Source organism: Coenobita brevimanus, chromosome 16, assembly GCF_032717465.1.
Source record: "Coenobita brevimanus isolate Jiangsu-jjx chromosome 16, ASM3271746v2, whole genome shotgun sequence".
Classification (NCBI taxonomy): domain Eukaryota; kingdom Metazoa; phylum Arthropoda; class Malacostraca; order Decapoda; family Coenobitidae; genus Coenobita; species Coenobita brevimanus.
The window spans coordinates 31,562,410-31,577,122 of record NC_136969.1 but is presented as its reverse complement, the minus strand read 5'-3'; positions in this window follow the sequence as shown (position 1 = coordinate 31,577,122).

Sequence of the window (14,713 nt, the reverse complement as noted above, 5' to 3'; positions counted from 1 at the left end):
CTCGCCAGCTCATTTTTCCTCATCCGTCGCTTCCCACCTCTCTTCAAATATCTCAACTACCGCTTTTACAGCCTCTCTCTCTCTCTCTCTCTCTCTCTCTCTCTCTCTCTCTCTCTCTCTCTCCGTAGGGAGTGTGTGTGTGTGTGTGTGTGTGTGTGTGTGTGTGTGTGTGTGTTCATCTCCTCTCTCTCTCTCTCTCTCTCTCTTTCTCTCTCAGTACGCTGTGTGTGTGTGTGTGTGTGTGTGTGTGTGTGTGTGTGTGTGTGTGTGTGTGTGTGTGTTCATCCTCTCTCTCTCTCTCTCTCTCTCTCTTCCTCGACTACCGCTCCTATCACCTCGTATCTCATCCACTCCCATCCCACGCGCAGTTTTCTCAGTCTTCTTGAGTCCCCCAATTCCTTCCTCATCGACGTTTTCTTTAGGTCGCTCATTTTTACCTCTTCTCGTTCTGGACTGGTATTGCTTGAGTTATTGGTTCTCTCTCTCTCTCTCTCTCTCTCTCTCTCTCGTTTTTCCTTGTAAATGTCCTTCCTCTTATTTTTCATCATTCTCCTTTGTCCGTATGATAAATGTTCCTCGTCTTTCATGCCATTCATCATCTTTTTCATATTTCCACGTCTATTTCCTGGTTTCTCTCTCCTCTCGGGTTCGCTTCCTTCTTCTTCTTCTTCATATCTCTCTCTCTCTCTCTCTCTCTCTCCCCTAATAACTCGTCTAGCTTATTTTTTTTTTCTCCACTCCTCCATTCCTCCTTTCGTCTCGGTCCATTCCCTTCCTTCTCCCTCTCCCTCTTTCTCTGTCTCTCCCTGTCTTACTTTCCTCTCCTTTCTACAAACTGCATCCTCCCTCCTCTTTATTCTCCCTCCCTTTCCTTCTCTCCGTCTTCCTCAATCTCTTCCTCTCTTCCTCTCCCTTCCTTCCCACAACCTGCAGTCTCCTTTTTACTCTCTCTCTCTCTCTCTCTCTCTCTCTTTCTCTCTCTCTCTCTCTCTCTCTCCCTCCCTTCAAAACAAGTACTCAGTCCCTCATTTTTCTTCTACCTCTACTTCTTATCTGTCCTTTCCGTCTTCCTGCCCCTCCCCCTCCTCCTCCCCCGTCCCCCTCTCCTCTTCTTCCTGATTAACCCTCACCGCTGCACAAACACAACCCCCCTCCTCTCTCTCTCTCTCTCTCTCTCTCTCTCTCTCTCTCTCTTTCTCCTGTCCTCTTTATTAGCATCACTTCATCTCCCTAAGGCACTCCGGACGCGCCAAGACCCCACGAAAACAGTGTGTGTGTGTGTGTGTGTGTGTGTGTGTGTGTGTGTGTAAGGGAAGAGACTAGTAAGCAGGCGGCGGCGATGGAGGCGGCGGGCACTAAAATAAAAAGGAAAGAAAGGAGGAGGTACGAAAGAGGAAGAAAGGAAGGGCACGGCAGAGGAAAAGGAGAACAGGAAAAGGGAAGGGAGAGGAAGGGGACAAAAGGTTCAGAGGAAGGAGAGGAAAGATGGGAGGGAAGTGTATGTAAGGGAGGGAGGAGTTGTAGAAGGAGGGAGAGGTGGAGGAAGGAGGGAGAGATGGAGGAAAGAGGAAGAAATATAGGAAGCTGGGAGCGATGGAGGAAGGAAAGGAGCCAAGCAAGATTATTTTCAGCATGTGTGAGTCAAGTGAAGCAATGAGTCAAGTGAAGCAATGAGTCAGGTGAAGCAATGAGTCAAGTGAAGCAATGAGTCATGTTAAGCAATATTTTCAGCATGTGTGAGTCAAGTGAAGCAATGAGTCAGGTGAAGCAATGAGTCAAGTGAAGCAATGAGTCAAGTGAAGCAATGAGTCAAGTGAAGCAATGAGTCATGTGAAGCAATGAGTCAGGTGAAGCAATGAGTCAAGTGAAGCAATGAGTCAAGTGAAGCAATGAGTCAGGTGAAGCAATGAGTCAAGTGAAGCAATGAGTCAGGTGAAGCAAGCCAGTCCCCATTACCTCTCTAAACACCCAATCTGATAAGCACTGAGGGCTTAACGACCGTGCCTGGAACCATCCCCCCCTCCCCCCTCGGCCAGACGATTTAACCCCTTCAGCCCAATGGTGTGCTTTCTATTCCTCTTAAGACGATTTTTTTAACACCTACGGAGGCCTTATGTTACTGAAGGGGTTACTTAAGGCTAAATCTAACCCCTTATTCGTGAAACCTTTAATACTGTGAATAAAATCGTCCGTAAAATAATGAAACTATTGGAATGATAAGTAATCGGATTGAAAGGGTTGAGACTGGTAATGGTAGACAACCGTATTATCTCGCCTCGGGAAAGAGAGAGAGAGAGAGAGAGAGAGAGAGAGAGAGAGAGAGAGAGAGAGAGAGAGAGAGAGACACCTTTTTTCACGAGGGTTGCAAGCGAGGGGGTGGGGCAAGCAACGAACCCCATCACCCTGATTACACCATCAATCAATGACATTTTTCTTAATTTTTCTTCCAATCTCTTTCAATTTTTTAGATACTGGAGAAAATAATTTGCCACAAGTTAGACAAATTCTCCATACACGCAAATCTCTCCCCATAATAAATAATCATCTTAATAAATACAAATCATCTTAAGAAATAAATACAAATCATCTTAAGAAATAAATACAAATCATCTTAAGAAATAAATACAAATCATTTTAAGAAATAAATACAAACCATCTTAAGAAATAAATACAAATCATCTTAAGAAATAAATACAAATCATTTTAAGAAATAAATACAAATCATCTTAAGAAATAAATACAAATCATTTTAAGAAATAAATACAAATCATCTTAAGAAATAAATACAAATCATTTTAAGAAATAAATACAAATCATCTTAAGAAATAAATACAAATCATTTTAAGAAATAAATACAAATCATCTTAAGAAATAAATACAAAACATTTTAAGAAATAAATATAAATCATCTTAAGAAATAAATACAAATCATTTTAAGAAATAAATACAAATCATCTTAAGAAATAATTATAAATCATCTTAAGAAATAAATACAAATCATCTCAAAGGTAGCAAGAAAAAGATGAAGATGAGTCCTAATATTCTATCAATCAACGGCCAGACGCCATAATCCCATAAGGGGTGGCCATTTGTTTTTGAGTTATATAGTTATTTTGCGGGGAGGGGCACTAACCCTTCGCCAACCCATTTGTTGACATGTAGGTAACAGGTACGGGTTGGTTATATGGTTACCACCCATCGCTGTAAATGGTTTCCTGGCTTACGGGAAACCATTAGGCTTGTCACTCAATGTAAAGCCACTTGAAAAGGAAATAAGAGTAATAAAACGTTACAGGAAAGATGGGAGAAATAGGAAGAGAGCAGGGCAGACAGAAAAAGATGGATAAAGTTGACGGGAGAAGTAGGCAGCACAACATCAAGTGAGTGGATGATGGTCGCCACTACTCATCACCAAGGCATAAGCTTACAGGGTTTAAGTTCTTGTTGACACCAGACGATTTTATTCAGATTAGACGGGATTACCTCACCTAAGACGACTGAAGGGCGGGAAAAACACCCTCTTGTTTTTTTCGAGGTGGTTACAAGGGAGGAGGAAGTAGGAAGAAAAAGGAAAAAAAAAATCTTAATTTGCCTAATGCTTGGAGACCAGATTATCTCCTGGTCGTAAACTTATCAGGATCCCGAGACGCAAGATGGTGTTTGTGCCAAGCTGACGGTAAGGGTGAAACTCCTACTACGCCACAATATTAAAATGAGTCTTAAGGTATCGGTGCGTAACGTGGAAATTCCTACTAACCCAGAGTATAAAAATGGGCCTTATGGTATCTGTCAGTAAGGGCGAAATTCCGACCAAGCTGCAGTATAAAAATGGGCCTAATTGTCTCTGCCATTAAGGGCGAAATTCCTACCAAGTTTCGGTAGAAAAATGGGCTTTATATAGATATAGCTTTCTGTACCGGATGTCTGTATGGGCAAAATTCGTAGCTAAGCTTCATTGACAGATGGGGATTTTGACATTTCTTAATATCTCCTTTCTAGTGATTTAGTCTGTGCATTACATTTCAATATTCTCTCTGTTAATTACGCAAACATTAAAATAAATAGCCTACAAAAGCACGATAAGGGGAAAAATGAAAACGAAAAATAATAATTGTAGTCTCCTATGTGAGTTATAATACGGTCCTAATTCCCACTGGTCAGTAAGTGCGAAAATCCTACTTAACACTGGTGGACAGGTGGGCCTCAGGGTTGTGTTCTCGATGGCTGTGAGGATTTCATAACTTAATTTTCACGTTAAAAAAATATTGTATGTATGGAGCCTGGTTGTCTAGTGAGTTCAGGCGCTCCAACCGGATGCAGTTCATAAGGGACAATTTGGGGGGCATGTTATTATTTATTTATTTATTTATTTATTTACTTATTGCTCAAGTAATGCCAATGCCGCTCAGGGACGGGTAACTGATGACTCATGCCTTATCAATCAGGAATAAATAGCCTCGCCCCGGGTCCCTACGCTCCCTGCCCAGCAACACTGGATTGAGTGGGTGTAAAAAGCTATCAGAAACACAAGAAAAATATACTGAGTTATCATAGGCAAAACTAAATCACTAAAAATGTGTTAGCAAGTCCCGTTTGCTGGCTAAAAAATCTGACTTCAAGGTCGAAAATCCTACTAGGTTTCATTAGGCTTGCAAGCCTTTATGACCGAGGCTGACAACAAGGTTGAAACTCTTACTATATTCCGATGGGGGGATAAGCCTTAGGCACCGACTACCGCGTTGAAGGCGATACTGCTAAAGGCTCCCTGTGGCTTAAGTAGTCTTGTGTCTCTTGGTGGTAGGAGTAGTTGACTTTCTCTCTCTCTCTCTCTTTCTCTCTCTCTCTCTGTAGGAATAGCAGATACACACACACACACACACACACACACACACACACACACACACACACTCAGTCTCTCTCTCTCTCTCTCTCTCTCTCTCTCTCTCCCTGTAGGAATAGCACACACACACACACACACACACACACACACACACACACACACACACACACACACACACACACACACACACACACACACACACACACACACACCCCTCTCTCTCTCTCTCCAACAAATTTACTCCTGTTTGTGAATTTTCTCAGAAGGGTAGCGTAGGTACTTGTTAAAAATAGACTTTATGGACCCTTTCTCCTTGAGGACTTTCCCCTCCCTTCTCTTCCTTCCTTCTTCCTTCCTCCCTCCTTCCTTCCTTCCTTCCGTCCTTCATCTTCTCACTTTTCTTCCTTCCTCTTCTTCCTCCTTTCTTTCTCTCCTTTTCTTCCTACTTTCTTCTTCCTCCTTCCTTCCTCTCCCCTTCTTCCTACTTCATTCCACTTCTCTTCCTCCATCCACCCTGTTCCCTTCTTTCACCTTCCTTCCTCTTCCTCTCAATTTCTTCCTCTTTCCTTCCTCTTTCTCTTCTTCCTCCTTCCTTCCTCTTTGTCTCCTCCTTCCATCCTTCCTCTTGTCTTCTTTCTCCTTCCTTCCTTCTTTCCTCTTCTTCCTCATTCCTTCTTTCCTTCCCTCCTTCCTTCCTTCCTTCCTTCATCCTCTCCTCTTCCTCCGCCTTCCTTCCTTCTTCCTTCCTATTCTCTTGCTCCTCCACCGTTTTATCGTCTATCTTCTCCTCTTCATACTGTACTTCCCAGCTTTTCCTCCTGCCTTTCCCTCTCTTCTTTTTCTTCTTCCTCTCTTTCTTCCTTACGTTTCTTCCACACAACTACTTTACCATCCTTTCTGTTATTTCTCTTCCATTCTTCCTCTTCATTATAGTCTGTCTGTCTGTCTCTCTCTCTCTCTCCATTCCTCCTCTTCTTCTTCTTCTTCTTCCTCCTCCTCCTCCTCCTCCTCCTCCTCCTCCTCCTCGTGACTACAATGCGCTATGAAATTAACTACAAGAGTGATAATTACAAGGAGGAGGAGGAAAGAGGGAAGGGAGGAAGAAAAATGAGGGAGGGGAAGACAAAGGGAGGAGAGAAAAAGGAGAAAGGAGGGGAAGAACTTGACAAGAAAAAAACAGGGCGACGAAAATAGTGAGACAGGAGAGAGAGAGAGAGAGAGAGAGAGAGAGAGAGAGAGAGAGAGAGAGAGAGAGAGAGAGAGAGAGAGAGAGAGAGAGAGAGAGAGAGAGAGAGAGAGAGAGAGAGAGAGAGAGAGAGAGAGAGAGAAAGAGAGAGAGAGAGAGAGGTTAATGTGGAAAGGGAATCAAAAGGGAGAAAAAAGATAAAAAAATAACATGAAAAGGGGCAGAAAAGGTAGTGAAATAGGATAACAAAGAATAATAAAGGAAGTAAGGAACAGGGAATATAAAAAGGAAAAGTACAGGATAAAAACGAGGATAATGATGGAAGGAGAGACGTAGAGAGAAGAAAAGACCAGAGGAAATGAAGGCAATAACAGCAATGAGCGAGGTGAGGATAAAGGAAATATGAGAGAGAGAGAGAGAGAGAGAGAGAGAGAGAGAGAGAGAGAGAGAGAGAGAGAGAGAGAGAGAGAGAGAGAGAGAGAGAGAGAGAGAATCAAAGAAGACAAGAAAGGAAGGAGATCCACAGAATAACAATGAGGGAAGGGAAGGAGGGACGAAAAATACAAAGGAAAGAATAACAACAACAAAAAAAATGGAAGGAAGAAAGAAAGGAACATAAAAGATTTAAAAAAGAATAATGACGGACGAAAAGACATGACACGAGAAAAAGAGCAAAAAGGAGATGATACAAAGAAAAATAATGGGGGAAGGAAATCGATGACAAAGAATAAGAATGTAAAAAGATAGGAAGAAAGTGGAAAGAAAGATAACTGATAAAGGTAAAGGAAATGCGACAGACATACAAGAAACTATAAAAAAAAATCACCGAGGAAGAGAGACATTAACAAAAGAAGAAGGAGGAGAATGGGAAGGAAAGATCAGAAGAATATATATTAGAAGGAAGATGGAAGGTAAGGGAGAAGGTAAAAGAAGGGCTAATAGGAATAACAAGAATTATGAGGGGAGGGAAGACATGCGACGAACAGAAGGAAAAGGTGGGAAAATGATACTGGGAAAATACATGAAAAGATGTAGGAAGAGAATGACCAGAAGACTTAGGGAAGGGAAAACTAAGGATAAGTAAGACAGAAAAAGAAAGGAAAGATGACAAAATTATTTATTAAGGTGGGAAGGCTAACGAAAGGGGAAAGAAATAAAGGTATTGCTTCTTCAGATGGTCTTCAGTTATTATTCTAAATATTGTAAAAAGACTGGCATCATTCCCAAGGGAGTGCAGGATGGTCTCCACAAAGCTACACTACACCGACATGTTTCTGTGTAAATTGTCATGATGATTAAGTGAACATAAAGAATACCCAACCTCAAAATTTTGGTGATTATATGGTCTGCCGCTTGATCCAGTACATCCCTTAAAAAAGACCTAACAAAAATGTCTATGGCTACTGAACCAAGGAACAATTGTGCCACGTATGAAAATAGTTGGTGAAGAAATAAAGGAATGGCGCCAAGCTCAAAAGGTGTTTGAAAGAATGAAAAAAGAAAATGAGGAAACACCGTACCTCTCCATACTCTTTTTGTGAAGATCTGATGGTGCGAGACTAAAACGAAAGAGAAGAATGAGAGGAGAACTAAAGGGCAGAAAGGGAAGCGGAGAAACACAGAATACTGGGAGAATGACAGGAAGTAATGGAAGAGAAACACATGAATGAATAGAGAATGAAGGGGGAAGAACAGTGATGGAAAAAGAGTTCAGAGAAACGAAAACTAAATAGATCGTACAGGGGAAGAGATGCAATAATGAAAGAGAAACAGGAAACTGAAAAGACTGGCGAAAAAAATGAAATGTAATGACAAGGAAAACAATTAAGGGAGTCAACTGCAAACGAAAAAAAAAAAAAGAGTAACAATGGAAAAGGAAAAACTACGTAATAGAGAATGAACAGAAAAGTGGGTGCAGAAGTAAATGCAAAACAGAACGAAAATAAATACAGGTAAAGAGAACGGAGGACAAAAGACGCGCAACGAGAGAAAACAAAGAGGGAAAATAAACCAAAAAAAAAAAAAAGTAGACGCGAGGTTCACTATAAATTAATCGAAAGGAAAATAAGGAGTTGAAACACCACACAGAACAAAAATCCCATTAGAAACGATATGCAGTTAAATTTTGATACGAGGGGTAAGATTTATTATTTTCATGCAGGTTAACAACAAAATGATACGAGGGGGAAGATTTATTTTTTTCATGCGGGTTAACAACAAACGACTTTACCTGCCAATGGAACACCTTTCGAGGGATGAGGGCTGATGGAACAGAAACACAGGGAGGATAAATCAAGGAAAAGGAGAATGTGGAAGGCAAGGTGTGTGTGTGTGTGTGTGTGTGTGTGTGTGTGTGTGTGTGTGTGTGTGTGTGTGTGTGTGTGTGTGTGTGTGTGTGTGTGTGTGTGTGTGTGTGTGTCACTCCCTCAGACAATTTCGGATTCAGTGATGGAATGCAGTGGTAAAGCAATAATGGAAATGTATTTAGGAAGAGAGTTGTAGTGTGGTGTGGTGTGGTGTGGTGTGGTGTGGTGTGGTGTGGTGTGCTGTGCTGTGCTGTGCTGTGCTCTGCTGTGCTGTGGTGTAGTGTGGTATACTACGGTGGTTTTCTGTTTTGCTGTGCTATGTGCTATTGGTGGGTTGTGGTGCGGTGTTGTGTGATGTTAGTTACGTATAACTAAAACGTGTGTGTGTGTGTGTGTGTGTGTGTGTGTGTGTGTGTGTGTGTGTGTGTGTTCTAGAGTAGATTCTGTTCTATGGCATTCGACGGAAGACTATTTCCTCCAACTAACTTGATTCTGTTTCCTCTGTTTCTTCTTTCCCAATAATTTCCACATGCGTCTTACTATATACCTGTTTTTGCTGCCTACCATTCCTACATCGAACCTATTATCTGTCTTACCCTGTGCTGTGTGATTACCGACCTAGCGTACTTAGTGTTTTTATAATTCAGTCTATTTAAACGTCTATCTATCAGTGTATCTACTACATGACACCAACCTACTAATTCGACGTTTCTTTTTATCTGCCTACCTCGAAATGCAGCAAAGGTGAATGCACATCTCAAAGGTTGCGGTGAAAGTCTACGGATAAATCGACCCACGTTTCACTTACTCATGTCAGCTGCTGCGAATATAATCGGTTCACTTCATTACAAAAAAATAAGAAACGTCTATCACACACACACACACACACACACACACACACACACACACACACACACACACACACACACACACACACACATTTTAGTCATACGTAACCGAAGACTTTGAATGGGATGTTCGGTATCCAGCCCAATATGCTGTAAGAGTTTCATAATGCTCGAGTACGAACAGAGGCGATACTGTCCGCGACTGTACATGCGGCTTAGTGTACTGTACATAGCTACATCCTCGCACTGAAAACAGGTGGGACTATCATCATCATCATCATCATCATGAGTAAGTCATATGAGTTAGCGTGAACGTTTCATGTGCGGAAATATACTGAACACACAGGGAAGAACAAGAAGATTACACGAATATACTGGGGACAAAGGGAAGAACGTGAAAATTAACACAAATATACTGGCAACAAGAGAATAACAAGAAATCTACGGAAATATACTGATGGCAAAGCGAAGAACATGAAAATTTAAGCATATATACTACGGGACATAGGAAAGAAAATTACGCGAAAATACTGTGGACAAAGGGAAGAACGTGAAATTTACTGTTATATCGGGAACAAAGGGAAGAATATGATAGTTACACAAATATAATAGGAACAAAGGGAAGAACATGAGATTTACGCAAATGTACTGGTGATAAAGGGAAGAAGAGTAAATTTACGCAAACATACCGGGGTAAAAAGGGGAAAACATGAAAATTAAACGTCAAAAACTACTACTACTAATATGTTAAGGAAACACACTGGCCCTGAAGAAGGCAAGGTAAAATTAACGAGTCATAAGCTGAAAAAAGGCAGGGGAGACTCATATTTAAAGGGAGAATCATACTGAAAGGGAGACTCATATTTAAAGGGAGACGCATATTTAAAGAGACTCATAATTAAAGGGAGACTCATATTGAAAGGGAGACTCATATTGAAAGGGAGACTCATATTTAAAGGGAGACTCATATTGAAAGGGAGACTCATATTTCAAGGGAGACTCATATATAAAGGAAGACTCATTTAAAGAGGTGCTGCGACGTCAATTTCACGCCCTTTGAGAAGAACGATGAAGGAGAGAGGTAGTCAAGTGGTTAGAAGAGTACTTTGCTGTCTGAATGAGCGGGAGTTCAATTGGAGGATGGGGAAAGAAAGAGATTGATGCAATGAATTTCGTTAAAAGACATAAAAAAAAAAAGGGGGCGCTAATACCCTTACACCAGACCTAAATAGAACTACCCAAACATACACTCAATAAAAACACTAGACAACAGCGCCAAAGTGGTGATATGTGAAGGTGTGGCACACACGAAAACTGCTGGGAAGTGCTGCTAATCAAGTTTATGCCAAGTCGACACACACACACACACACACACACACACACACACACACACACACACACACACACACACACACACACACACACACACACACACACCTTCTTTGTCCCCTACCAGAAGGACGATGAGGACGTTGGAGAGAAAACCAGATCTTTTTTCCCTTCGCTACACCTCTTCAATTGCAAGGAAATAACGAGGATGGAGAAGGGTTGTGACGGACAAGCTGTCTTTTTTCGCCACTCACGCGGAAGGGCAATAACAAGGATAAGACGGAAGGAAGGAAGGAAGGAAGAAGGAAGGACCATAATGTCTTTTCTTTCTTCGTCTTTCAAGCTGACGGCAAATAACTAGGTAGGTATGAATACACCTTTTTTTCCTTCCTTCGTCTCCAACGCAAAAAGCAATAGCACGGAAGAAGAACCATAATCTGCTATCCTAGCTTCTCCATAAACTTTGTCTTCCTTTACTTCTCACACAATGGTAAAGGTGGGAAGGAGAAAAGATGAAGAAACATGAGTCTTTTCTTCCTTGGTCTCCCGGGTAAAGGGTGATGAAGCTTTTTCTTCCTTTGTCCCATGCAAAGGGCAATTAGGAGGAAAGAGGAAAATTAGTCTTTTCTTCCTTCGTCTCTCACACAAAGGACAATAAAGAGGAAGGAGGAAAATGAGTCTTCTTTTTCTTTCGTCTCTCACGTAAAGGACAATAACGAAGGACGGAGTCTGTACTTCCTTCATCTTTAACGTAAAGGACAATTATATAGGAGGAGGAACGTGAGTCTTAGCTGCCTTCGTCCTTCACGTAAAGGACAATAACGGTGGAGGACGTACAGAGTCTTTGCTTCCTTCGCCTCTCACACATAAGGGTTATAACGAGGAAGGAGGCAGTGCCATAACTCAAGTCTTCATAGCACAAAATCCCAAGCAGAAGAGACAGGGTACTAAGGCCAAACTGGAGTTGAAATAGAGTCCTCTCCTGCTTCCCCTCTCATGAAAAGTGCAATTACGAAAAAAAGAAGGAAGAATGAACATACAGTAGATCTCTCTCTCTCTCTCTCTCTCTCTCTCGCACACACACACACACACACACACACACACACACACACACACACACACACAACTTCTTAAGAGATGAACAACAACGAGGAAAGAGAGTAAACACTACAGTCCGCCCACAATTACCTGGCGGAGATTTTCGTAGACTTACAGCTCATTTTCCTATCATATTAGCACAATACAACTGCTCTACATCCCGCCCTTTACAATATGTCGTGACTTGAACCCAACTGTCATAGTCTACCAATCAAGACAGAGAAATTGCAGTCTAAGGCCAGGTTACGTAGGACAGAGCATAGCAACTTCTTCCTCCATTCTACCTAACGCAAGAACAACAAGTGGACAGCACCAAAGAGCGCATACCTCCTCCATCGCATATACCAGACAACTCACATCACCACCAAAATTTAACCAACTCTTCCTTGGCCTACGACCCACATATCCACAACATTTTATCGAAATCCATTAGTAACTCTGAGATAACTTGTGCACAAACAAACCAACAGGCAGACAAACAGGAGAGAATACATAACCTCCTCCCAGTTTCGTTGGCGGAGGTAATAACGACTAACGAGGAAAGAACGAAGAAAAGTACATTTTTTTCCTCTTTCCTTCTCCACCCCACTTCATGCAAAAGGAAAATAACAAGGAAGGAAGGAGCAAGGAAGGGGAGAGGAACCAGAGTTATTTATTTCCCAGTTCCTCCTCACACGTACGAAAAATATCACAAAACGAAGGCAAGACACAACTCTACTCTTTTTACACTAACCTGGCCCAGATTTTTGTCCTTCTGCAGCTTATTTCACACTGCTAGGTGGCAGAAAAAGACAATACTACGTCTCATCCATTTCACAGTACTTATTCGTGACTAGCACTGCATTCTGTTGTTCATCTATTACCATAACTAAGCAATGACGGGAGAGATGAAATTTAGGGTCAAATTTATGTCCATCTCTTGTCGCCTTACAAAGGATGGTAGTAATGAAGAACACAAAACAAAATAACGAATAACAACGAAATATGAAACAAAACTACTCAATCCTTTTCCACTCCTCACCAAGCAAAAGTGAAGTAAAGAGGAAGAAAAGAGCATTCATGGATAAAGAGGAAAAACCTAATAAAAGAGCCAACAAGACCGTAGTGAAGAACTATAACGAATAACAAAGAACGGGAGAACAAAACAAGTCGCTTCTATATATTGCCACTAATTAAGCAAAGGTAAAATAACGAGGAAGAAATGATAAATGATGAATAACAAGGAAAACGGAATAAAGAAAATCCATCCATCCATCATCCAATCCTATGCCGCCTCACGAGGAGCGCAGGAGCCCTAATTATCCACTAAACCACCAGACGCCATGACTGGTTATATGGTTACCACCCAGCGTAGTAAATGGTTTCCTGGTGTACAGGAAACCATTTATCACCCAACGTGGTAAGTGGTTTCCTGGTGTACAGGAAACCATTTGGCTTCTCAATCACTGTAGAGTCACCCATAGGCAAAAGGAAGAAGAAAAGAGTTAAGGAAAAAAGAGAGAAGAGGAAGTGTAAAGTCACCCGTCGGCAGAAGGAAGAGGAAAGAATGAAGGAAAGAGAGGAAGGAAGGAAGAGAGGGAAGGGCAGACACCCAAAGCAGCACTACATGAGTGAGGGGATGGTGAGGCTCCCACCTACCACACAGTAAGGAAAATAACCACGAAAAACAAAATAAAGATTGAACAAAACACGTTACTTTTTCCTCCTCCTTTTCGCCTCATACAAAAAGTTAATAAAAAAGGAAGGAAAAGAAAATTCACTTCTTCCTTTACTATCCCGACACAAGACAACAAAACCGAATAAGGAGGAAAGCCTGAAGAAAACTATGCTCTTTTTACCATTATCTGGCTCAGGTTTTCGTTCTCTGGCTGCTTGTTTCATGTAGCAGAAAAAAGATAATACTACGACTCTACATCCTTTCCGCAGCACTTCTTTGTGACTTGCATCATATTCTAGGGATATTCTATTGTTACAACTCAGCACAGAAGATGGCGAGATGGCAAATATAGGCCAGGTTAGAATAAAAGGAGCATAGTCACTTCTTTCTCACTTCACCTTAAACAACACAACGGGGAAGAGAACACACGACTCACTTTTTTGTCGTCCCTCTTCACCTCACGCAAAACATTAACGAAGAACAGAATAACAAAGGAAATACTGAACAAAGCTAATCACTTCCTCGTGCTCTATCCCTCCTCACGCAACAAGGAAATAACGAGGAAGTACAGGAGAACAATGATAAAAAAAAAAAAACGAACAGCAAAGGAATGTGAGAACAAACCTAGTTATTTCTTCCTCTTTCGTCCGTCACGAACACAAGGGAAATAATGAGGGATAAAAGAACACAAATCCTTCTTCCTTTGTTCTGCTTTAGAGAAGAACAATTACGAATAACACAGGAAGGATATAACAAAACTAATTACTTCTTCGTTCTCCATCCCTCATCAAGCAACACGGAAATAACGAGGAAGAACAGAAGAACAATAATGAATAACTAAGATAGAACAAAGAAAGTAACGAAAAAGAATAACAGATAACAGGAAAAGATTACAACAAGGCAGCTGGCGAGGAAGAAGAGAACTATAACGAATAAAAAAGAAGACAAGAGAACAGAACTAGTCACTTTCATTCTCCATCCCTCCTCACGGAATAAGGAAATAACATGAAAGAAGAACAACAACTAATAACAAAGAAAATGGAGAACTAGCCACTTCTTCCTTTCCATCCCTCATCAAACAATACGGAAATAACGAAGACCAGAAGAACAATTACGAAGAACCAGAACAAAACAGTCCCTTCTTGCCCTTGCACCCCTCCTCACGCACTCCTGACCTCTAAATTAATGGCCAAGGTTCCCGGACTCTCCTTGCCACACTTTTTACACTCGGCATGAACTTCAGAAAGCTTATTACACCGTGACGAACTGTTGGCACGCCCTCGGCACTTCAATGAGGCACTAACACCACCATTTCGCTACCACCACCACTACCACCACCAACACCGCCGACATCACCTATCACTTTGCCACTACCGCCATTACCACTGCCGAGACTACTACCATCACCACCACCACCACCACCATCACTGCCACGACTGCTACGACCAC